A 25,832-nucleotide genomic window follows, 5' to 3' on the forward strand; every position below is an offset into this window, starting at 1 on the left:
AGGAGCCCTAGCCCCTGGGAGTTGTGTACCCTGGTGTGTAATATTGTAACAGCTCTAATAAGCCCTGGCGAAAGCCCTTAACTTACCTCCGTCTCCAAGTGCGTCCGTCGGAACATCTCTACACGTTGATACTCCGGCCTTTCACTGTGCAGCAGCCAACGCCTTAGCTCGCGTTGCCCACGAAGTGGCCTCTGACACAGACATGCGATATTCCCATTAAACTCCTTTACAAAGACATGCCAATATCTCCCTTTGACGCAGCTGCTGTGCGTGCGTGCGGCGACGGGACTCCTTTCCATCTCGGACCCCGCCTACTCACCCTTGGGTGACACCCACCTCAAACCTGTATATAACCTCGTGTAGCAGCAGCCGTTTCTTGTTTAGCAGTTCTACTGCTGTATCTTTCCACCTGATGACGATTGCTCGTGTTGCGATTGAAAGGTCGTGATCTATTATTTATTTTCTACATACGTGAACCAAAGAGTATCTCACTAATAGCCAGGATATTGTAAATAGTTTAGTAATAATTTTCAATTTCATGCCCATGACAGAGCTTCATGTCCCGAAGAAGTTGTCTCTTCCAAACAAGTCCTCCACTGGAGCTGACGGCTTGCCTGCCTTCACTTTAATTGCAATGGGTGACGTTATTTTCAGGCCCCTAACCCATATTTAATTTTCCCGTTAAAGACGACTCTGTAACCGCACAATGGAAAACTGCTTTTGTTCACCCCCCATGCACAAAGGGGGTTTTCAGATGACCCTGATTACCACGGCCAATATCAATCTCATCTCCATTGATAACATTATTGAAAAATAATTAAACTCCTAAATAAGTCACTTTCTTAAAAAGGAAAACTGTTGCATCCGAAACAATCAGGCTTCCGTAAACAATGCTTCACAACCTCCACTGTAATGGACACCCTAATTTTTTTTTCAATAATCTGGAGAAAAAAAAACTGCGCCTGCCTATTCTTAGATGTATCCAAAGCATCTGATACAGTCGACCATAGCATTTTATTAAATAGACTTCGAAGCCTACGATTTTCCGAGCACACAGTTGACTGGTTCAAAAGCTACCTTTTTTGACGGAATCAGGTCGTATCCATTGATATTCTGGTGTCTAACAAATGTTTAATTACTAAGGTTCCGTTTTTGGACCTATCTTGTTCTCCCTGCATGTCAATGACTTGGGCACCCAGCTTGACCACTCTGAGATGAATATCTTTGCTGATGACACCATATTGAGGGCTGCTGGCAATTACTCCAAAGACGTATACAGGAATTACAGAGTGATTTAAAATTTAGCACCAACTCATCTCACTTAAGCTCGTCCTCAATGCCAATACATCAAAGGTGACGTGTTTCCAGGGAAAAACAACCGGCAAGTCTTCCTCAGCGATGAAGTCTTAGATAATGAACGAATTGAGCAGGCAGGTAAAACGAATTACTTTAGGGTCGTTGTAGACTCAAAACTTCATTGCAAGGATCACGTTGGCCACACTCGGAGAAAGGCAAAAATAAATACCGCCTTGTTTGCATGTTTTGCCACGAGTATGTTGTGGTTCATGCAGACTTGATGCCTTGCCAAAGGTATCATCTATTTAGTGTTTGAACATTTTAACACAACTATTGTTTTATTGCTAGAAAGGGTAAAACCTTTATAATATTTTTCATCATTTTAAAAACTGGCAAAAAATGTCCCAGAGATAGAGCTCACAAAGTATGGCTACTGCGCACGCGTGATGCCCTCAGTGATAAGAGTGGAGCCTCTATGATGACCTAACTTTGCTGTGCCGCCCTCTCGTGGCGAGGGGTCGGGGTACGACGCCTCCTGCACGGCCACGAGAGGAGAGTTCTGAAACATTCGTGCGGTGATCCACCAACCCTCCCTGCTGCTGCTGCCTCCACAGCGCTGGGTCACAGGTCACGTGCATAGCCACCACAACCACTCGTGGTGAAGTATGGTCGAACAATCACCACCATCACCCGTGGTGAAGTTTGGTCCAACAATCACCACCACCATCACCCGTGGTGAAGTACGGTCTAACATTCACCATGACCCACAGCGGCTTGGCGAGGCCTTCATCCAGCAGTGCACTGCTGTCGTTGAAACAATTAAAAAGAAATACAAGCATGAATGCAATCTAAAAATTCCTTGATTGTTTTTTTACAAAATCGTATGACCTTTTTTCGCTCAAAGGCTTGCCATGGCTGCTCCTATTACCTTCTTCGTCTTTTAGACAGGCGTGCCGACGCACACACCTACAATCAGCGATTTTGAGTTTAGGTCTTTGGGAATGATTGTAGATTCGTGAAACTCCCAAACACCAGGCGGGTCTGCGAGATAACCGAGGGTTTTTTCGAGCGCGTGGCAAGTGTGTGTGTAAATTATACGTCCAGGTTTAAGATCGTAAGCTGATAGCTTCGGCAGTAGCGCGACTAATGCCGTCCAGTCCGCCGGGCAGCGGGCGGAGAAGTAGGCCTCGGCAAGGTAAGGTAAAAGTTAAAAGGTAAAAACGAGCCTATTTTTACCATACCTTTTACCTTACCACAATACAATCACTCTACCCTACCTTTTACCCTTTAGCAGGTAAGGTAAAAGGTAAAAAGCAACGAGCCTACCTTTTACCCTACCTTTTACCCTTACCCCATACAAATTACCCGATTACAGGGTAATTACTAGGGAACTACACATGAACAAGATTTATAACGGTAAATGCTAGGTAGAGCGCTTTATTCATATAGAATACTCTCGATGATTCCAATTTCACACGCTTTCTATTAACTCACTGTCTGTTGTTGTCGTCGTCGTTGTCGTCGTTGTATCCTCAAATCTTGTAACTAAAATTTTACCCACTTCCTAATGTGGTATCGACTGCAAACTTGGTATACTTATGTCATACTGATGACAACACTATATTCTATCATAAAATCCTTTTTAATATGTTATGTTTCGGCTTGGGTCTAATTGTCCACGTTCAACTGACGTTGGCTGTAATTGGCCACGGTCCCTTACGTGATGGCAACTTCGGGGCCACTTCCTGGAGTCGTGGAGTTCTGCCATTACTAGTACATTTAATAAAAGCGTGTTTAAAAAACAAGTTTTTTTAAATATTAGTTATTAAATGGAGGCCACGGACTGCGCCACGGAGCTTTTAGTGGTAAACTAGGTACTGTATTTACCGGGTAATACTTCACGCTACCTTTACCCTACCGGGTTATTCTTCCGAGCTACCTTTACCCTACCCTTTACCTTACCCTTTACCTTACCCCTTGGCATGTCGACACCTTTACCATTTTACCCGGTAAAAAGGGTAAATTACCTTACCTTGCCGAGGCCTACGGAGAAGGCTTTGATCGCGATGTGGCCCGTTGTGTTCGTCCTGGTGGTCGCAGTCACAGCACTGCGGGTGATCTGTAATTTTTTGGCGAAGTGCAGTGACTGCTGTGGTCGTGTTGTGGTTCACAAACTTTAAACCATTTTATATTAATTTTACTTAATTGTGAGAATTATAACCTTTAAATATTTGTATTATTAACACTGTGAGACTATCATCCTCTAAACCCAATACACATTGCAACTAAAATATATAGTTATAGCCTACAAACTAGACTTTGTTTATTTTACCAGGTAAGGCCCCAGAAGCGACCTGACCATCACAATTAACAGCTCAACGAAGTGGGCTGATCACCACGAGGACATTTATAGCAGCCCTCTCAAGGCGTGTTTCTAGATGTGGAAGGGGGAAACCAGAGGACCCGGATAAATATCCACACCATGGGGAGGGAGACACCGTAAACTGCAAATACACAGCAGCAAGCGTCCGGGTCGTGATCAAACCCACGACCTCCTGTATACCAGGCGAGGTAGTTAACATCTCCAAGCCATCGCTGCACCCCAAGCCCTCTGCGCCTGGCTAGAGGGGCTGTGCAGAGCGCCCTCTAGTGGAGGCCCTTCCGCCTGCAGTGGCGTGAGCGAGCCGTTGCAGGGCTGCACCTTCATCGTTGATCTTTGTCACATCGAGCGCCGTGTTTTACATTCTCCAGCGATCCTGACTGCTGATGAGACACTGAATGTCGAAACCGGTCCAGAATGTTTTTTTCTTGCAGTTGAACCACCAAGGGTGCTGCTGAAGTTGTGCACTCACAGGAAGATTTTTGTAGCTGCATTTTATTTTTGATGTGGAGGGGTCCGATGAACGTGGAAGAGACGAATCCGCTGGTTTTTTGGTCGATGTGGATTTGTACAGTGGCGTGATGTGACCGCCAGGGGGCAGTGCAGTTGCGTGATGAGTTTCAGTGATTCATAACGCTGACGGGTTGGGTTGGTTCGCGTGAACATAAACGTGTCGTGAACTCACCACCACACGGTCAATAAGTCAGGTTTGTCACGTGAATAAGAACCGTGCCAATCATCGGTGTGATGGAGAGTAAGCCCACAACATTTACAATTCGAGTACGACGCTTCACTTCTGATTACAACCATTTGTGGCGAATTGCCTGATGGAGAGGGATGGAGAGGGATGGAGGGAGATGGAGAGGGATAGAGAGGGGTGGAGTGGGGTGGAGAGGGATGGAGAGGGATGGAGGGAGATGGAGTGGGATGGAGAGGGGTGGAGTGGGGTGGAGAGGGATGGAGAGGGATGGAGTGGGATGGAGTGGGGTGGAGTGCGTGGAGGGAGCTTGAGCCAGGGCCCTGCCCTTGAGATGAACGTTCACTTCCCTGCAGTGGAGCTTCCCAGCTACAGGCGTGTTGTGATAAGATGATTAATAGACAAGACTCGCATTGGCTGCAACATTTTTTTTATTGCCTTTTGAGTTTTTGGCGACCAGCATTTGAACCTCATGGCGGGACCCCGGGGTCCCAGAAGCCCCCGGCTCTTGCATAAATTTTATATTATAATGTAAATATTACATTATAATGTAAATATTATATTATGTATGCGGTGGCTGGGCATGCGGGCAACATGACCCAGCCAACACACACGCTCTTGCCCAGCGCGAGGGTGACTCAACATTTCGCGAATGGCTCCGCTGAACAAAATAGTTCCACGGTTCAGTTCGCAAATGCGAGTTCGCGTTTAAAGTCGATGTGAACAAACGAAACTTCACGAAAGAAGCTGGTGCACAAGTGTGTGCGTTCGTAAGTCGCGGACTTCCTGGCACGTATCGACACGCGGGGTGCGAGCGGACTGCCCAACTCCATATATGGGCATGGGCGTACCCGCCGTTATTTTTGGCGCGAAATTATTTTGGCGGGAAGATTTTGTACAATGGCGTCTCTAACGTTAGCGCGATATTATTTGCGACCTGAAACCACGCGTTTTATTCGTATAACAGCTTTGCCAAGTAATTTAGCCATCGTGAACGCGCACGGTCGATCCACTGCTGGATGAATGGCTCCTGCTTCCCAAGCCGCCGTCATCACCTCACGATGATGATGATGCTGAGGTAACGACGCACGGAGAGCGACTGACCCCACTTCTCAGCGGATGTCATCACCTCGTTAAATGTCATCCCCTCGGTACGCAAAGACTGAACACGGACACGCTTGTAGACATCCACAGACACGCATTGACGTACACGGACAGGAGTACTTAGACACGCATACACTTACACGACAGCTATAGACTCACACAGCCTTTAACTGCCTGTCGCGGGCAAGTGCTGGAAGCGAGCGGCGCCTATGGAGGTCGGAACGGGGGTGGCAAGGACCACGCCCAGCCGCCTTTGTCTCCCCAGTGCTGATGTTTTATACACACCGTGCCACGTAGAAAGTTTTGACCGCGAACGGGAATCGAACTCGTCACACGCACACACAGCGGGCGGACAAGGGGGGGTGGGGTGGTGGTGGCGACAGATTTTGTTTTTAATTCCACAGACGATTAAATAATAAGCAGCCACTGTTCGTGGAAAGCTGCTGCTGATGTTGTTGTTGAGAGGTAGGCAGTGCTGGAGTCGTAGCGAGGCGCACACCGCGTTTGCAGCGACCCCAGGTTGTGCCGCTGTGTTCTTTGTGTGACCGTCTCTCAGTACAGTATCTGTTTAACACGTAGTATAGTAGTATAATAGTAGTACTTTCGCGATCAATATTATCAACAAGATGTTGTTTTTGGGTTAGATCGCGTAAATATACAATGTGTCGTCAAAGCCACCGCCACCCGACACAGTCAATTAGTAAGGGTTCACGTAAATAAACATGCCAACTCGTTACTAGTTAAGCACTAACTGGTGTGTTGATGCTGGTTGTAAATACTGGCGAAACGTCATACTCGAATTGTAAATGTTGGGGATGTATTCTCCAACACACAACCGATGTGCTGTACTAGTAACTAATTGCCATGTTTTGTTTACGTTACACAACTTTACTAATTGGCTGTGTCGGGTGGTGGCAGGTTTAACAACACATTTATATTTCACACGATCTAACCCAAACATACCTCTTACAGTATCTGTGTGTGCGACTGCCTCCTTATTCGATGCCTTTTCTGATGTGCGTATAGCGCTATGCATACTATAAGCATACGTTTAGCCTCTACAAAAACATGCGCGTACACCAATGGCGGCTCCTGCAAAATCTCTCAGGGGGGGCAAATGTCTGGATGATTGATAAGGATAAGGTCCACCCATGCAATGGATAAATTAACAGCTTAAGCATATAAAGGCAACTTCACTTATTTAATATTAATGAAAAATAAAGTGACTCTTACAATACATCTTGTTTGTTTCTATACTCACTATTAAAACAAACCACTCAAGTTTATTTTATTAAAGATTCCACTAGGTGGCGACAAATTATATTGTTGGATGAAACGTGCTTACGTATGATGACGTAAGCACGTATGATGACGTAAGCACGTTAGGGCGAGCCCTCCCGGAAGCCATAGAGAATGCATTGCAGCGCCCCCGTTAAAAAAAAATCATCTTTGAATGTAAGTCTATGGGACCACTCGGGGCGATTCTCAGCTGGAGGGAAATCGCCCAAAAAGAGGCGGTACTCCACAGAACGTAGCATGACGCTGATTGGACTATATCCAGAGGCACAGTGACGGCTCACGTGACTCTGTAGTTGAATGACATTGGTGGTGCGTCGCCCAATCGCCCTAATGAAGAAACCGCCCCTGGCGTACACTAACATATCGTTGCATGCAGTACTCTACACAGGCTTGCTGATGGGTTTTTACATTGATTGTAATTGCAAATCGCAATTAAGAGGGTTTGTCCAACTAGCTGGGGTGTTAGCGTATACGATTTATTTGGAATCCATTGTCATATGTTAGGGTTTTCTATAGTTACGTTAAGCACATAGTACAGATAACATGGCGTCTCATTAACACATATACATAATATATCTGTTAATATGACAATCTTGTCGGGTGGTACAGTGTTGATAAGAATTTTGGCATAAAACTACTACGTGGCCTCAACCAAATTAAATATGTATCAATAGTTATGTTGTGCAATCAAGGCAAGTAGCTCAGTACAAGTGCTTTGTCAAGATCTGGAATAATGGAGGAAACTTACGAATGAAAATAATTAACAATTCTCTCCTGTCCATGATTAACTCAATTGTCCATAGCAAACAAACACTTTTCTGTTAATATTTGCGACGGATAATTGCTATTTGTACACCAAAGAAATGTTGTGATGCACAATAACTCAACCCATTCATCTTTAACATGGCTGTAAAATGAAATGTATAATCGGCGACGTTTTGAGCAATGGCCATTCTTCATAGCAGATAGTTGGAAAACATGATCTATAGACCCAAATTCCTTAGCAAATCCCCATAAAATCCTAAAAAACAATATTTCGCATACCCACCCTTGCCATTGCCCTCAATGGAAGAAAGGCAGGGATCAGTGTTGCTCGAACGTTTGTTTGGAATAAGGTTAAGGAATAAAGACTTGAGAAGACAAATCAGGCGTCACTGATTCTCCTGTTAAATCAAAATAATGCCAGTGGAAATGAGCAGGACGCATCGTGAACACAGCCTATGAGAGACATTTCTGAGAGATCGAGGAAAGGCAAAGGAGGGCGAAAAAGATAGCGGAAGAAACAGTTAATGAGATAAAAGCAACGAATTTGCAGGCCACTGCTGGACAAGAGCAACTGAGAAAAGGAATTGAAGAAACTAAGCAAAGGAAAGAAAGTACCTTTGCACAGCAGTGAGGAAATTGCACGAGGACAACATTGTACGATTTCAGACACTACTCCATAGCTGCACTTGCAAGTGAAGCAGCGACAACAGCAGCACATGTGTAGTGACATTAAATGGATCACTACGGCACGTAGCGCCAATTGTCATTGAAACAGGCGCAGAGGCTAACACACCATGCAGCACCATTCAGTAGGCCACTAGGGGCATGGTACTGGGTGCTCGCAGAAGGTAAGCCTGATGAGTCCAACCGACAGAGCCTGTAACAGACTGTTGGGGGAAAGTGCTGTTAGAGAGCACCGATGAAGGCCAGGACACCTTTGTCTCCCCCTAGTGGTGATGTTTACACACTGCACCAGGTACTCACTTGAGGCTGAGTCGACCTAAAAGAGGTCCAGGACCGGTTCAGATAATCGTCACTCACCACCACCACACACGCGCACCGATTTAACCACCACCAATGCCGGTCCTGTCAATTCATTCGTTCGTAAGGGGAGCGCCCCACGCATGCTCCAGTAGTACGCGGAAGGGTCGGATTATCTCAGAAAAGCCCTTAAAATATAACCCCCAACCCACCGCCAATCGATTTTTGTTATTTTACAATCGGTCGCCTTTTCCCGCACTAATCCACCCCCCGGTCACGTGCCCTCTTCCTTAAACAATTAAAATATAGCAAATATTCATTTATTTTTGAAACACCGATCGATAAAAATGTTCCCAGTGGCGTCGGCGACATGGTTAATTAAAATCGATTATCACGAAGCAGTGAGTGAATGTTTTCTCACATCCACCGTGATTTTGCTCACCCTGCTGCACGTGCAGGAGCCGTCAGTCCCCCGTGATAAAAAAATATCCCGGTCCAGTGACGACACGCCGCGTCCACGTGGGGAGGGGGGAGATTTGACGTCATTGTTTGGTAACACGAGGGGTGGTGGTGGTGGGGGGGTGGACATGACGCCATTATTTAGGAACACGAGGGGTGGTTGTGGGGGGGATGGGCATGACGCCATTATTCGGTAACACGAGGACAAGGGTGGGCGGGTGTGTGGGGGAAATTTGACACTCATTCGGTAATCGGGAACACGAAGACAGCGCGAGGGGTAGTGGGGAGAGAGATTTGACGTCATTTTTCGGTAACACGAGGACATCACAAAGGGTGGTGGGTGGGGAGATTTGACGTAATTATTTCGTAACACGAGGACAGCACAAATGGGTGGTGGTAGGGGTGGACATGACGTCACTATCGTACTCGGTAATAAGAACAGCAGGAAGTGTGGTTGGAGGGAATTTGACGTATCCTTTATTTGACGTCATCCTTTAGGAACAAGAGGGGTGGTTGTGGGGGGTGGGCTCAACGTACACATAGCCTAGCATAAGCGCCATGGTGCCGTCACCGCCACTAAGTGGCGAATGGCAGTTGATGTATCTGTGTGTGGGTATCTGAGTGGATGTGTGTGAGTGGATGTGTGTGTGGCACCTGGTCTGGAATGATTGGAAGACATGGGCCAGATCAGCTCAATAACAACGGTAGGAGGCTGCTAGATTTTTGTGATTTTTGGCTTGTAACTACCAACACGCTGTTCCCGCATCGGCGCATCCACACAACATCATGGATGCATGCCGGGTCCAAGCAAGAACATCTGCTGGACTACATAGTGACAGAACAGCGGATGCGGGCCCATGTCCTTGACACCAGGACCTACCGTGGAGCTAATCTGCCCTCTGACCATCGACTTGTCATCTGTAAGATGCGCCTGCCATTCTTTCACTCCGGTGGTCGGTGTACACCTAGGACCCCATTCAAAAACCCTTAGTGGCATGGTCTCATCTCGCTGATGAAAGTTGCAAGTGAGAATTTCATCATCACCTGCGGCTGGGGTTGGCCGAGGGGAAATGGACGAGGTTTAGGACTGTGGCTTATGCAGCTGCATTGGCTGCTTTGAGTACATGGTCCAGACCTCCCCAGAGACCCTGGCTGACAGAGGAGGAACAGGTTTGTAGATTCTGAGCATTTATGAGGTCCTGGGGGAGGGGAAATCTTTGGACATGGAAAACATGGTGGGATAAAGTGGGGATGACCCTGCTGAGGCTGCATTGCCTCAAATATTGGAAGAAGTTACCCCCTGTGAGTGACTGAGGTGCCATCTGTTGAGGAAGTACTGAAGTTGATCCAGAGTCTGAGACCAGGAAAGGCACCGGGCAGAGATGATCTCCCAAGCGAAATGCTGAGGGAGGGTGGCGTTTGTGCACAGACTGCCCTACATGACATCATAACAATCTGGACCACTGGACGGGTTCCGCAGGACTGGAAGGATGCCCTGGTGGTCCCCCTCTTTATGAAAGGAGACCGCACAGACTGTAACAACTACAGGGGCATCTCACTCCTCAGTGTGCCGGGAAAGGTCCTGGCAAGGATTATTCAACATCGCCTTGCCAGGCACTCTGAGGAGAGGCTTGTGGAGCCCCAATATGGTTTCAGGAAAGGGCGGTCCTGCACAGATGCCATATCTTCTGTCTGTTTGCTACAGCAGAGGTGTAGGGAATTCCAACAAGACCTACACCTCTGCTTTATTGACCTGGTCAAGGCCTATGATACCATCAGTCGGCCTGGGCTCTGGGTTGTTCTTCGTGCTTTCGGAGTCCCTGACCCTCTGCTCACGATCATTAAGGACCTTCATGATGGTGAGCGGGCCCGGGTAAAACTATGTGGCTGGGAGTCGGAGCCTTTCCCTGTTCACCTTGGGGTGCGACAGGGATGTCCTCTGGCTTCCACATTATTTAACATCTATTTCGACCACGGAGTTCGCGAAGCCTTCAATTGCTGTACCGGAGGAATTTTCATCTGGTACAGATGTAGTGGTGATACGCGCTGGGTGTATATGTCGTGTGCCAGCGCGTATGTACGGGTGTGTGTGTGGTGACGCGCGCTGACGGGGAGGAGCAGGCGTCAGTGCGCGGGTGGGGGTAGTGCTGCTGATTGGCTGTGTGCCGGTGACGCGCCCAGAGGGAGTGATCGGGTAGCAGCGCGGTGTGATTGGTCGGAGAGTGGAAACACGCGCTGAGCGGAACCGGATCGTGGGGATAGCGCGTGGGGATTGGGTAACGGAGGAGCGGTGCCGACGTTGAGGTCCGCATCCGCTCCGTCTCCCGGGAAGAAGGGGTATATAAGGTGATGCACAGAGGAGCAAGGGGCAGAAGTGGAACCATCTAAGAATGAAGACGAAGGTGTAGAGATAGAGCCCGGAGAGGAGAGTAATGGAGAGTAGAAGAGAGTAAGGTATAGTGTGTAGCCAGCGAGAGAGAAAGGTCTACACGAGCTGAGTAAGGTATAGTGTGTAGCCAGCGAGAGAGAAAGGTCTACACGAGCTGAGTAAGGTATAGTGTGTAGCCAGCGAGATAGAACGGTCTACACGAGCTGAGTAATGTATAGTGTGTAGCCAGCGAGATAGAACGGTCTACACGAGCTGAGTAATGTATAGTGTGTAGCCAGCGAGATAGAACGGTCTACACGAGCTGAGTAATGTGTAGTGTGTAGCCAGCGAGAGAGAACGGTCTGCACGAGCCGAGTATGCATACGGTGTAGCCAGCGAGAGAGAACGGTCTGCACGAGCCGAGTATGCATACGGTGTAGCCAGCGAGAGAGAGGCAAAGTCTACACGAGGCGAGAGAGGAGAGTGTAGCAGAGGCGCAGAGTCTACACGAGGCGAGAGAGGAGTGTAGCCGAGGCGCGGAGTCTACACGAGGCACAGAGAGCCGGCAGCACAGAATCCTGAGTCAAGAGAAGTGCGGTGTGAAGAAGAGAGGCCACGCGTTGTATTGTTACAAGTCAAGATTTAATAAAAGAAGTGTGTTCCCGTCAAGGAGTTTCCTGCCGTCATTTTCCAATACTTCATCTGGCGTCAGAAGTGAAACGGGCTTCCAAGTATGGAGACGAGGAAGACCCGTAGGACCCACGGGATTGACCGCGAGGAAGACCTGGACGACTCGGAGCCGCTGGTGGCGGGGGGTGAGGAAGAGGACTTGCCCACGCTGCAGGGTCCGTCGACGGCGCCGGCCGAGCGACCGGGGACAGACGCCGGGCTTCGTGAGGCGCACTCCCGACTGGCGGAGCTGCTGCTCGCCGCCGCGTCCATCTTGGCGGAGATTAGCTCGTCGGGAGGAGCGGGGACGGTGGGGGACATTTTACAAGGTCGCCCCGCAGATTCCCGCCAAAACGAATGGGGGATTCCCGCCATTGCGCCTGGGCCTACTTTTGGCGGGAACGGCGAGCGCCACGTGGTGGTGGGTTCCCAAGCGCGCGCATCGACGTCATCAGCGCGCGAGGGGGTCCGCCATCTTACGTCTGCTGCTGGAGCCGCCATCTTAGACACCGACGGACAGGCGGAGAGGAACCACGAGGCGGATGACTTCATTTTTCAGCAGCGCCTGCCCACGTTGTCAGCCTTCAAGGCGGAAGGCGGAGACTGGGGCCAATTTCAGCGTAGGTTTTTGGCGCATCAAGAGATGTCAGCGTGGTCCGATGCTACGGCGCTGCGGGCATTGCCCGCCATGCTGGACGACGATGCGCTCGCGGCCTTCAGGGCTGCACGGAAGTCGGACCGCTCCACGCTGAAGGATGCGCTGGGTTTGTTGGCCAGGGTCTACGGGCCTCCCTCTACATGCCGCCATCAGTTCTACGCAAGACGGAAAGCGGCCACGGAGACCGCGCTGGCCTATCGCACGGCGTTGCTGGCTCTTGCTGATGCTGCGTTCCCTCGGATGGACGAGGAGGGCCAAGACGCGATGGTTTTGGAGCAGCTGCTCAAGTTGGCGCAGGACCTGGGGGTCCCTATCAACACAGCTGACGACATTGATATTTCTTCTTTGAGAGTCGCCACGAGTATTCAAGCGCACGAGGCCCTACAACGGAAGCAAGGCGTTGGTTGCAACGCTGCTGTCGTCGCAGCCCCGGGGTTGGTGGTCGCCGAACCCCAAGTCGTCAGCCCACGAGAGGAGGCGTTCGCCACGGGACGACCAGGGGACTGGAGGCCGGGGGCCCGGTCGCCTCTGCGATCGGGCCGAAAGTCGGAGCAACCAAGATCTACTCCGACCCTCGTCACGTGCTATAACTGCGGCCTCCGGGGCCACGTGGCGTCCGGGTGCCGCGCTCCGCGGCAGCGCGCCATGGGAGCTCGGCTGGACGACGACCGAGAGCCCAAGTCATCTCTACAATCCCCGGCAAGTCGCGGCACCTCACACGCTCGGCCTGTTTATTCGGCACACATGGGACGCCGCGTTGCGGCGGAGGAGGGCCGGTTAAGGTTCGGGGATTCGGTTCGGCGAGGGGGGTTCGGCCGGGACCAGGGAGACATTGAATGGGCGGAATTGGGGCATAGAATTGTGGCTGCTTCGGCGGGTTCGTCCGTTGTTACGGGATCTATTGATGGGGTTGAGATTAGGGTGTTAGTGGACACGGGGGCATCGGCAACTATTATATCGGACCTCATTTATAATATTCTTCCAGTCCAATGTCGTCCGCTGCTTCCAGTGGATGTGCCATTTTACGCCGCTAATGGGGGATCGTTGGGCATTATCGGTCAGGTTAGGGCGTCCATTTGCATTGGAGATATCAAATTATCGGGACCCGTTTTCGTTTCGTCTTCTTTGGCAGTTCCGTGTCTTTTGGGCACTGACTTTTTGGCTAAAATGCCCATTAAAATTCTTATCGATCAACGATGCATTGAACTGCCATCGGGTCGCCGGATTTCATTTTTGTCGGGCCCTACTGACATTCGGACGGCGTGCGCTACGATACAAGCGGTGGCGACGCAGACAGTGCAAGTGCCCCCGGGTTCACAGATGTTGATTCCCCTCCGGTTGCGGAAACCATGGGTGAGGGAGGCTTCGGGACAGAGTATGCTTTTGGGTCCTTCTAACAAGGCTGTCGGGGGTCTTGATTTATCGGTGGCTCACACTTTGGTGCGGGCTGACAGGGATCCGTTTGTGATGGTTTTGAACGCGGGGTCGCGACCAGCTGTCATCCCGCAGGGCACCGTGCTGGCTCACGCGGCGCAGGTCCCTGGGGATGATGGGTTGTTTGCGCAGGTGGGCTCGAGCCCCGCGCGGAACGTTGAGCCAAGGGAAGACCTTGAGTGGGTCCATTCGTTATGTGCCGCCTCGGACGATTTGTCGGCGGCGCAGTTGGGTGCGCTGCGCGAGTTGCTCATTGAATTCTCTGATGTATTCAGTAAACATAAGTATGACATTGGGTGCACGGATTTGTTGCACCATCACATTGAAACGGGCGATGCGGCGCCGGTCAGGCTAAATCCCTTCCGACTGAGTCCCGTGGAGAAGGAACATGTTCAGTCGGCTGTTAACGATATGCTAGAAGCCGATATTATTTCACCCTCCTCTAGCCCGTGGGGAGCGCCTATTGTGCTGGTTAAGAAGCAGGACGGGTCCCTGCGATTCTGTGTTGATTTCCGTCGCCTGAATAAGATCTCTGTGGCTGACGCGTATCCGCTCCCCAGGATGGATGAGTCCCTCGATGCATTGTCTGGTGCGCGATATTTTTCGACTCTTGATTTGTTATCGGGGTTTTGGCAGTTGCCGCTCGACGAAGAGTCGAAACCTAAGACAGCATTTCGGACTCCAGGGGGGCTGTTCCAGTTTAACCGGTTACCCATGGGACTTCACTCCTCTCCAGCGACGTTTCAGCGACTTATGGAGCTGGGTTTGTCGGGCTTGCAGTGGGATACATGCTTGATTTATATGGACGATGTCATTGTTTTCAGTAAAACGTTTGAGGAACACCTCCGGCGATTGAGAGGGGTGTTCTTGCGAATGCGATCGGCTAAGTTGAAATTTAAACCGGCCAAATGTCACCTCCTTCGTAGGTCCGTTAGATACTTGGGTCACATTGTCGATTCTTCGGGGATCTCCACCGATCCCGCGAAGACGGATTGTGTCGGTTCGTGGCCGACACCTACGTCCGTTTCCGACGTGCGTAGTTTCATCGGGTTTGCTTCTTATTATCGGCGGTTCGTTGAGCACTTCGCCACTATTGCAAAACCCTTGCACGCTCTAACGGCGAAGGGAGTGAAGTTCAAATGGGGACCGGAGGAGGAGGCCGCGTTTCGCTCCCTCCGGGACGCCTTGGTGGGTGCCCCACCCTTGTGTTATCCCGATTTTGCCAGTCCCTTTTTGCTGGACACGGATGCTAGCAACACGGGCATTGGGGGGGTGCTATCCCAAGTCGTTGGGGGTGTCGAAAGAGTTGTCGCCTACGGTAGTAGGGTGTTGTCTCCGGCGGAGCAGCGCTACTGTGTCACCCGTCGCGAGCTGCTTGCCATTGTTTTTTTTGTGCAGCAGTTTAGGCCATATCTGTATGGTCGTCACTTTACAGTCCGAACGGACCACGCGGCGCTACAGTATTCATTGAGGGTCGCCCAGCCCTCGGGCCAGTTGTCGCGTTGGTTGGAAGTCCTCCAGGACTATCAGTTTACGACTACGTACCGTAAGGGGTTGCGACACACGAATGCCGATTGCTTGTCGCGGTTGTTGCCTTGTGATGAATGCGCGTGTTTGTCGGGATCGGCGCGCTGTAAACCGACGCTTGCGGGGGAGATGGGGGCACTGGCTGCGACAGCGGGCGCACCGAGTGGGGATGATTCCACTGCCTCTCAGGGTCGGGACTCGCTGCTCTCGCTGTCGCTCAGCGAATGGGGCCGCCTCCAGATGGCGGACAGCTCGCTGCTAGCATTGCGCCGCAAGGTTGGGGGTCCCGAGGGGGACCAGGAGCGTACCGGCTCCTATGTACTTGAGCGGGGTGTGTTATTGAAATGGGACAGTTTGTCCCGGCGGAACGCACTCGTGGTGCCTTCCGCTGTGAGGGGGAGGGTTGTCTTGGCGGCACACGAACGCCTCTTGCACTTGGGAGTTAACAAGACGCTTGCCCTGCTTCAGCGTGACTATTACTGGCCGGGAATGGGAAGTGATGTGGTGCATATTCTGAAGGGGTGCGTTGAGTGCGCCAGGCGTAAACCACCGGCCGTGGCAGCTAATCCACCGCTGCAATCTATTCAGGTCTCGCGTACCAACGAGCTCGTTGCACTCGATATTTTGGGGCCCTTCCCAGTCACGCCGAGAGGGAATAAATATTTGTTAGTGGGGGTCGAATACTTTACCCGATGGCCTATGGCGTGGCCTCTCGCTAACCAGTCGGCAGCGGCTGTGACGGATGCCTTCGTCCAGGGCTATGTCCTGGACAAGGGGGCTCCCGAACGCCTGCTGACCGACCAAGGTAAAAAATTTTCGAGTAAATTGTTGCAAGAGGTGTGCGATCTGTTGGGTACCAAGAAGGTGCGTACCTCCCCGTACCACCCGCAGACTGACGGGATGGTGGAGAGACTCCACAAAACCTTGACTTCCATGCTGTGCCAGCAGGTGTGCGAGGCACATGTAGATTGGGACCTGCAGGTCCCGGGAGTCCTTGCCGCGTATAGAATGGCCCCCCATGCAGCTACGGGGTTTTCCCCATTCTATTTGATGTACGGTCGGGAAGCTGACCCGCCAATAGAAACGCAACTTGGCCTGTCCGCTCCACGAACTAATTCTAATTTGGCAGAACATATTAAGTTTAATATTCATAAGCTGACAGAGGCGAGGGAGGCCGCACGGCTTAATTCGCGGGCTCGCCAAATTGCTAATGAACGGTTGCGGGCACGGAAGGTGTCCATGCACGAATGGAAACCAGGTGACAGGGCCTGGCTGCATTGCCCTCAGGCACCCTTGGCTACGTCGCCTAAATTGTTGAGACCGTGGAGGGGACCCGTGGAGGTCGTGCGCGTTGCACGGCCCCAGTGCGTTCAGATAAAGTGGGGAAAGCGCCGGTGGTACGTTCACCCCTCCCGACTGAAACCGTTCTCGCCTCCATATGGCCTCCCCTTGTGTCGTGATGGCCGGGCGTGTGACGTGACCGGCGACCCAGAGGGGGAAATGTCTCTGCCTGATCCACACGTATTGTCGCCTGATCTGCTCCCAGGTGTCTCGGAACTGACAGCTGCCGATCACCGGCGGCCGGATCTCCGCGGCGGGGCCGGCCCTTTCAGGCCCGTTCCGCGCCGTCTGGAGCGGCCGGAACCGCCGGACGGTCGTCAGTGTCCCGCCCCATACGATGGACCAGCCAGACGGACTCGCGCCAGGTCGTGCTACTTTGCATGACCTGCCTCGTGAGGAGTCGGGGCAGTTGGAGCGCCTCGTCACTGCGTGTAGTCGCAGGGACGTGGGGCGCGTTCGTTTCGAATTTGCTCGTATCGTGTTATTGTTGACTTTTCGCGTTCATTGTCAATCTGTACATAGTTATTCTTGTTGTTGTTGTTGTTGTGTTATGTTACGGGGCACACTCGGGGGGTTATGGGGTTTTTTTTTGTTGGTTGTCGTTTTATCGTCGTGGTTGGTTGTTGTTAGCAGCCGGGCCGGCTGCGAGCTATGTGGGAGGGGGTGATGTAGTGGTGATACGCGCTGGGTGTATATGTCGTGTGCCAGCGCGTATGTACGGGTGTGTGTGTGGTGACGCGCGCTGACGGGGAGGAGCAGGCGTCAGTGCGCGGGTGGGGGTAGTGCTGCTGATTGGCTGTGTGCCGGTGACGCGCCCAGAGGGAGTGATCGGGTAGCAGCGCGGTGTGATTGGTCGGAGAGTGGAAACACGCGCTGAGCGGAACCGGATCGTGGGGATAGCGCGTGGGGATTGGGTAACGGAGGAGCGGTGCCGACGTTGAGGTCCGCATCCGCTCCGTCTCCCGGGAAGAAGGGGTATATAAGGTGATGCACAGAGGAGCAAGGGGCAGAAGTGGAACCATCTAAGAATGAAGACGAAGGTGTAGAGATAGAGCCCGGAGAGGAGAGTAATGGAGAGTAGAAGAGAGTAAGGTATAGTGTGTAGCCAGCGAGAGAGAAAGGTCTACACGAGCTGAGTAAGGTATAGTGTGTAGCCAGCGAGAGAGAAAGGTCTACACGAGCTGAGTAAGGTATAGTGTGTAGCCAGCGAGATAGAACGGTCTACACGAGCTGAGTAATGTATAGTGTGTAGCCAGCGAGATAGAACGGTCTACACGAGCTGAGTAATGTATAGTGTGTAGCCAGCGAGATAGAACGGTCTACACGAGCTGAGTAATGTGTAGTGTGTAGCCAGCGAGAGAGAACGGTCTGCACGAGCCGAGTATGCATACGGTGTAGCCAGCGAGAGAGAACGGTCTGCACGAGCCGAGTATGCATACGGTGTAGCCAGCGAGAGAGAGGCAAAGTCTACACGAGGCGAGAGAGGAGAGTGTAGCAGAGGCGCAGAGTCTACACGAGGCGAGAGAGGAGTGTAGCCGAGGCGCGGAGTCTACACGAGGCACAGAGAGCCGGCAGCACAGAATCCTGAGTCAAGAGAAGTGCGGTGTGAAGAAGAGAGGCCACGCGTTGTATTGTTACAAGTCAAGATTTAATAAAAGAAGTGTGTTCCCGTCAAGGAGTTTCCTGCCGTCATTTTCCAATACTTCACAGATATAATGGGAGGCTGATCGATGCCTGGGTGCGGTCAAGGAATCGCTCCCTATAGCTCAACCATGTTATGTATCAGCTTGATTTGAAGCTTTCATGACTGCAGGAATCCATAATCTTTGGTTCTTTCGGTAAAGTCACTCGTGTTCCCCTTTCCGCCTTGTAGCGAACTTCTGGCAGGTGTTCAATGGAGGCTCGAACACAGCCGCCATCTGGTCGAAAGCCTGCATTAGGGTGGACCTCTCGGGTGGCAGGGTGGCGTGGAACGCCGCAAAGACATCGTCGTCGAGGGCGGCGGGAAGTGCTCTCAGCGCCTCCGCCTCCGTCCATCCCGCTGGTGAGGAATCGCCGCTTGAATGCCACCCAGTCGCTGCTGGCAGCAACAAACTCTTTCATAAAGGGGAGCTGATGTCGGAGAGATGGGATGTCCACCGGCGAGGACGGCTCCTCTTCAAGCTTGGCGGGCTGCACGCCCCACGCCGGTGACAAAATGGCGGCCGCGAGCGCAGGCTGCGCCACCAAAGCTCCCGCCCACTCTGAAATGGCGACAGAATCGCTCTTCTCCGACAGCTTTGCCGCTTCCTCCTTCGCCGTCGAAGTCCATGGATGAAGCTCTGCGACAATCGAGGCCGCCGCCTGAAGAAGGTCCGCGTGACGACCATGTGCGTCTCGGAGGAGCGCCTCCGTCGATGGCGAGGCGTCACATGCTCTGACGGCGCTCTGCTCCGCAAGCAGCGCCTCTGCTCCCTCGTCGGGAGCTGTGGGCGGAACGAGGTCGTCGTCGTCGTCCGACGCCTTGGTAGGTGCTCTGCGACATGTAGGCAGTCTACTGCTAGCTATGTAAAAATAGCGAGTTGGCCACTTCCGACACCAGTTGTAGTGAGTCCAATTGAGTCGCAGACGTTTTCTTGGGAGCAATACGTTTATTATAACAACACATACATACGTCTAGGGTGGTGACCACCTGACCAACTACGCTAACACAATAGTCGTGAAGCTATCCCAGTCCGGACCACGATCTGGGTCTCTGGACCACGTGTTGGAGACTTCAGGACTTGACGTGGATCTTTCAGTACTGCAGCACGAAAAAAACCCCGAACCCTCCCAGAGACCCCACCCGCCTTATATCTCACCGGGCCAGGGCCGGCTCCGCCTCTGGCCCTGCCCACCTTCGAGATCTCTCCGGAACGCTGCCGAAGGCTCTTGAGAGCTCTCTCCGGACCACGTGACCACCCTTTAGCCCCCACGCCTGGGGGGCCCCTCCTGCATGCTCCGGTCACGTGTCCACGGCGTCAGCCAGAGTGCCAGGACCCAAGGTAACCCTCCCTGGGCTGACACCCTCCCGCTCCTTCTGGCGGGAGCCCACACCGTACGCTAAGCGTGGTGCCATCGCGCTAACCAGCGCTCTACCAGGCCCCCCACTAGGGCCGGTACTAAACTCCTAGATGGAGTGTACGCGATGAGGATGCATCGCACGCCGAGGCCCTGCAGGCCCAGCACCATAAAGTGACATTCCCAGTCACTACACTCACACACAGCACTCTTGCACTCGCACACAGCACTCTCACACACAACACTCACACAGCACTCGCACAGAACACTCGCACACAGCACTATCACATACATCACTATCACAGACAACACTATCACACACAGCACTATCACACACACAACACACACACAACACTATCACACACACAGCACTATTGTGAGGGCTGCTGCCCCCCGACTCCTCACTCGGGTGAGGGCTGCTGCTCCCCGACTCCTCTCCCCGTTGCCGCTCGAGTCTGCGGCCTCGCTGCCTCCGTGTCCTCCCTGTGAGGCATAACTCGTGGCTGGCGCTCGGCCACCTGGGGTTAATCACTCGCTCCCCACGTTCACTCCCCCAAATGTTAGGAGGGGACTCCCTGCACGTGAATGCCCGTGCACGCTGCTGCCCACACTCCTGCATGCGCAGCCACCCAAACACGATGTCTCCGCTCTCACAACTCAGACGGGAATGTGTATTGGAGATAGGTTAAAGGGCTGTGGGACGAATGTTCGGGGTTGGTTTTAGAACGAGTGTTGCTGTGCACTGGGGAATTAAAGAAGTGCTTTCACCATCCTCCGACTCCTCTTCACAATGATGTAAAACTGGCGGTAGGATTCGTGCACCAAACCCGGGCACCACGACGGAGAAACGTCGACGAGATTCGGGCGTAGTCAGCAGGATCCGTGCGTAAGACTCGGGCACAATGGTCGTATCGATGTAGTTATTTGCGCGCCAATGCCCGCATTACGACGAGTTATTACCGACGAAACTCGGGCGGCACCCTGTTGCTCAAATGCGCGTGGTTAGCGTGGCTCAAATGCAACAACGATCGACTCGAGGTTACCGGGCGCGCGCGATCGTTTCTTATTGAATGCGCGCCGATCACCACCCTGACGCGCGTACTCACGCCAGCCCGCTCTCCCCACACTCACAGAACACATGGCGCTGTTAGTTATTGCTAGAAATGTATTCCCGGCGCGACTGAGGTTAACCACTACGTGACCCAGAGCTGAAATCGGTGAGGAAACTGCTGTCTCCCGACGGTCTAAACCCAATCCGCCCTGTCTATTTCGAGTCACTATCCCGAGGAATCCTTACACTAATCCCCACCTCTCTCGCATACTCACGGTTCGGCTCGGACGTGCGGGAAGTTGGGGAGAACCGAGGCTGCTCGAAGCTCCCTGGGAACGAGTCCTGGCGGCGCTGCGACGCGTCACACGGACGCTCGAGTGGCCGGAAAGTGGACTGCCCCGATTGCTGACTTGAGAAGAACACGAACTCCCTTGTCACCCTTTTTCCTTCCCTTTTATTGTTCTCTACATCAAAGAAACCCCTCGGCTAATCCGGCGGTCTTCTCGGGCAGTCAGATTGCTTGCCCGTCCCGGAGTCCCTCTATTACGTCGGCTTACCTCTTTCCATATCAAAGGGTTCGCCGCTAAGCTCAGGGGGCGGGGGGGGGGTTTCCCAACCAATCAGAGCGCTCCCCCGCGTACCACCGCCCGTCAGGAGGAATCTCAGCCCGTCGCTCATTGCCCCCCCCCCCTTACTGGCCGTGCTGTGTGTGTTCTCATTGCGGTGGCGGGGTGGCCTTGCCGTGACCATGTGATCTTCAGTCACTTCACAGTGCCACAGTGAAATTTAACCTAGGGGAAATCAGTGTAACAATGTGAGTCGAGAGATAATAGTAGTGGTGTAGTGGTGTAAGTGACATTGTCAGTGTGTGAGTGTGACAATGTGAGTAGAGAAATAATAGTAGTGGGGTAGTGGTATAAGTGACATTGTTAGTGTGTTAGTGTAAACCCACACTGAGCTAAAAGCGGATTTGGCCACAACCCTCACGGCGTTGTGGTTTGGTCATCGTTGTGGTTTTCATGACCACAGCTGCAGCGTATTACTGTGATCACCTCCACACCTACTGTGGAGTGAGAAGTTCCCTTGCTCCCTTCAGCAACCTGTGCTGACCGGGGTGATGAAGTATGCAGACTTGTCAACCCCTATCAGTGCCCTACCTTAACACAGACTAAGTCACACCTGTAGTGGTCACCCCATGCACCCTTATACATCTCAACGTTCATGCTACAATGTCCCGTCACAAGGCAGAAACACAAACAAACAGACTTACATGTTTTTGTTTTCCCGTCTTGAATTCGCTGAACGCCGTATGAACCTGAAAACTCAATTTCCCAGTTCACGAATACGGCCTGAACACCGTGCGGGTTGACAGCGATGATGCAAGTAATGGAGTCACAAAATAGAGGAGCAATACGGAGGTGATTGGCCGCCTGTCAGCACTCAGCTCGATATCTTCTCGTACCACATTCCATCTCTTCTCCAGACCGTGCCGGCCCCGGCTTAGCCCATTGCTGTCAACCCACACGGCTCACAACGTATTCTTGAACAGAGAAATTGAGTTTTCAGGTCCATATGGCATACAGTTGTTTCAATACGGGAAAAAAAAACACTTTTATTATCACATAAAATTTGATAAATCATGGGGTCAAAACAATCAATGTTCTTCTTTTTGAGTCCAAATAAAAGTGCGTGCATTGCAAAACTAGTTTCTTACCTAGTAATGTTTTCAAGCTGCATCAGTGTCTGATTGGTGCGTTCTGAACGAGAACTCCCCCACCACCCACGCCTCTACGAGGTTGGTAGAGCCGCTCTGACCACGGCCCAATCGACCTTGCGGTAGTGGCCCCAACAAATGGGGTCCCACACTGAAGTAAATGGATTACTTTGGGTTAATTGGTAATCGATTACTGGGCACGGCGGTACGACGTGCCTGTCGCGAGTACTTTATCAGAATGTTTATTTATACTGCAGGAGGAATCCGATGAGCTGTGTGTGGGGGGTGAAGTTTGACCATACTTCACCACGCCGGTCAGTGCGGCTTGCTGAAGGGACCAAGAGGACATCTCCCCCTCCACGGCGTTGTGCGGTGTCTCGAGACGCGCCCCGAAATGAGAGGCGTTAAAAAACTGTGCCAGCTGCAGTGACGATAATCAACAATGTGGACACGAACCTTTGAGATATTCACTCAAAACTGCTCTAGGGGAGTTGTACACTCCTAGCTGCCACTGCTATGCAGTGGCCTGAAATCAAATGTATCGTTCTGGATGACCGCTGCAAAGTATGATCTTGAGTTTTGATTATAGTGTGCTGATCTTTAAAGGTGCATTGAAAAATGATGATAGGCTTGCTGATACTCCTGCTGTGATAGTGACTCATGCTGCCAGCTATGGCTGCAAAGTTTTGTCGTACATGTTATGTATATCGTTTACTGTTAAATTTGAATCACAGTTCCTATGATCACTGTTACGTTGTTTTTGTAGCTTTATTTTGGTGAGATCGAAGGTGTTTGGTTTGGCCATGTTTGTTTGTTGAAGTGCAGATTTAGCCTGATAACTTTGATCTAAATTATCTTATGGTTGTTTGAATTGCATCCCACTGGGATTTTTGCACACAGCGTTGATATATGCTGCTTTTTCTGGAAGATTTTTGCTGTTTTTTCCTGGATGTCTCTGTTGCGCGTAGTCACTTTAAGATGTTCCTTGTTCATGTTTGTGTTTGTTGCAGTTGCACCCGAGTCAAGAGCCGCATGGCTCACAGGGTTATACCTAACACATGTGTTGTGTGGTGCACGACGACTCGGAGGCAGATTTCCAGGTAAGGGCTTACGCCGTTTATTTAACACAAGGGGATAGCACTAAACCCCAGAGGTCGCTCTCCCTACACTCGGTCCTTCACGCGGACCTTCGGCTCTGTGTGTCTCTCGCCTCGGCTATCTCTTGGGCTCTCTCACTCGAGTCGGGACGGGGGTTCAGCCAACACCGCCCGACCGAGGAGAGCAGCACCCCACGTGACTTAGCCGGCTCATGCCGACTTCCTTGAGCCCTACCCCTGGCAATCTCTTCGGCTCTCCTACTCGTAGAACCCGGACGGGCGATCAGCCAACACCGTCCGGTCACGAGCAGGAGAAAACTTCTTCAGACGCTCACCATCCCGGGCTCCCACAACGACCCCGCTTTCATCACGGGGTCCCCCTTAAGTAGCTGCCGCGACATGACGTCATCGCGTCTCACAGCGCGCATGACGTCACGTCGTCAGACTACTCCTCTACACATAAAACTGAAAACCACGTGGTTAACACGCGCACTCGCTGTGGTTCATAACGAACCCACCAAGCCGCAAATATTTATGTCGCTCAGTGTGGAGGTTGGGTGACTCGTTGACATCAGAGGGCGCCCACAGATTTTGTTCCCCCGTTTCTGCATCTTTCCCCCCAGCTCTTGGCCGATGCACTCACGAGGGGAGCAGCTGTGGTGCCACGGCAGCGGAGCAACTCGGCCGGGTCTACCCTCTCCTCGCACCCCCCTCCCCCACGAACGCACGCCCCCACTAAACACTCACATGCACCCCCGTAGGGTCTCGAGGGGGGCCACCTGGTACGATGGGCTTTGACGCGAGGACTCCCTAGCAGGGATGTTCCACGGTTTCCGTGGCCGGACCCCCCCCCAAGCCGGATTACACGACGGCCCCCCCAAAAGGAGGCATAGAGCTTTACAGGCCGGCCGTGATGAAGCGTACGCGACACGGGGGGGGGGGGGCCGGGTGGTCCCCAAAGCAGATGCCCTACGGACAGCGTCTACAGTGGGGCGGGGGGGGAAGATCCCCGCGGGCGTCACGAATGTGTCGTCGGCAGTGTGTACTGGGCGAGCCGACATCCAGGTTAAACCGGTGAGTCAGCGGTAAGCTACGGGGACAATGGAGAGGGGGGGACGTGATGCCCCCCCCCCAACGGCCGGTAAAGAGCTTCGATTGGACGCGCAGGATGACGTCATGTCACCCGGGGATTTAACGGGTTTTGAGGAGATAAGAGGGCAAAATTGAGAGAGTTTTGGGGTCTTCTGGAATCGTGTGGACATCCACCACCCTCAGCGTCCGTGTGACGTTTGTTGGGCACAGCTGCGATGGATTTATCCGGGCAAAAGTCTCCGAGGTGAGCATCTTCCCCAACCCCTCTCGGGGGTCGATTCAGCCCAGTTCGCCGTCAGCCCTAGCGTGGGGTAATAACACATTGCGAGGGTCAGGTGATGAGAGGTTAGGCGCTGTCTGGAGGGGCTAGCTGGGGGAGACCACAAACAACGGGTTTTGCTATGCGCCGGAAATAAAAGCCTCGGTGCTAAATTGTTCGTTGACACGTGGTGCGGGTGTGTGAAGAGTGGCAAGAGCGGTGGGACAGCGGTTAGTGCTGTGTAGCGGTTCGTGATGTGTGTGGGTGACTCAAATCAGTGTGTGTACGGAGCGCGCATAAATAAATAGATGAACATTCGCCCGCGGCGTATTGCGCAGAGAGTGAATTAAGTCGCTGCGCCGGCTTGTTGACACGGCAGCTTAGTAGATTAATTCGTTAATTCCAAACAGCGGCGAGCAGCGATTTAAACAATATGACATGGGGAGGGGGGGGGCGTCACGCCCCACCCGCTCGATTCCTGCTCACAGCCAATATCGGTGACGATTATCTGAACAGGTCCTCGGCCTCCCCTAGGTCTGCTCAGCCTCAGATATGTACCTGGAGTAACGGTGTGTAGTAAACATCGCCACTGGGGAGACAAA

The 25,832-nt window shown here is 52.2% G+C and overlaps 1 long non-coding RNA gene across 1 annotated transcript in view; it reads left to right on the top strand.

The window, feature by feature from the left end:
• The window catches only part of LOC144737775 (uncharacterized), a 38,143-nt gene extending 12,595 nt beyond the window's left edge, over nt 1-25,548 (top strand). The window contains exons 2-3 of the long non-coding RNA XR_013589072.1: nt 23,793-23,882; nt 24,503-25,548. This is a non-coding gene — a long non-coding RNA (uncharacterized LOC144737775). The remainder of the gene's footprint in view (nt 1-23,792; nt 23,883-24,502) is intronic.
• The last annotated feature ends 284 nt before the right edge of the window (nt 25,549-25,832 follow it).

This window comes from Lampetra planeri, chromosome 73 (genome assembly GCF_965212315.1).
Source record: "Lampetra planeri chromosome 73, kcLamPlan1.2.h2, whole genome shotgun sequence".
NCBI classification, from domain to species: Eukaryota; Metazoa; Chordata; class Hyperoartia; order Petromyzontiformes; family Petromyzontidae; genus Lampetra; species Lampetra planeri.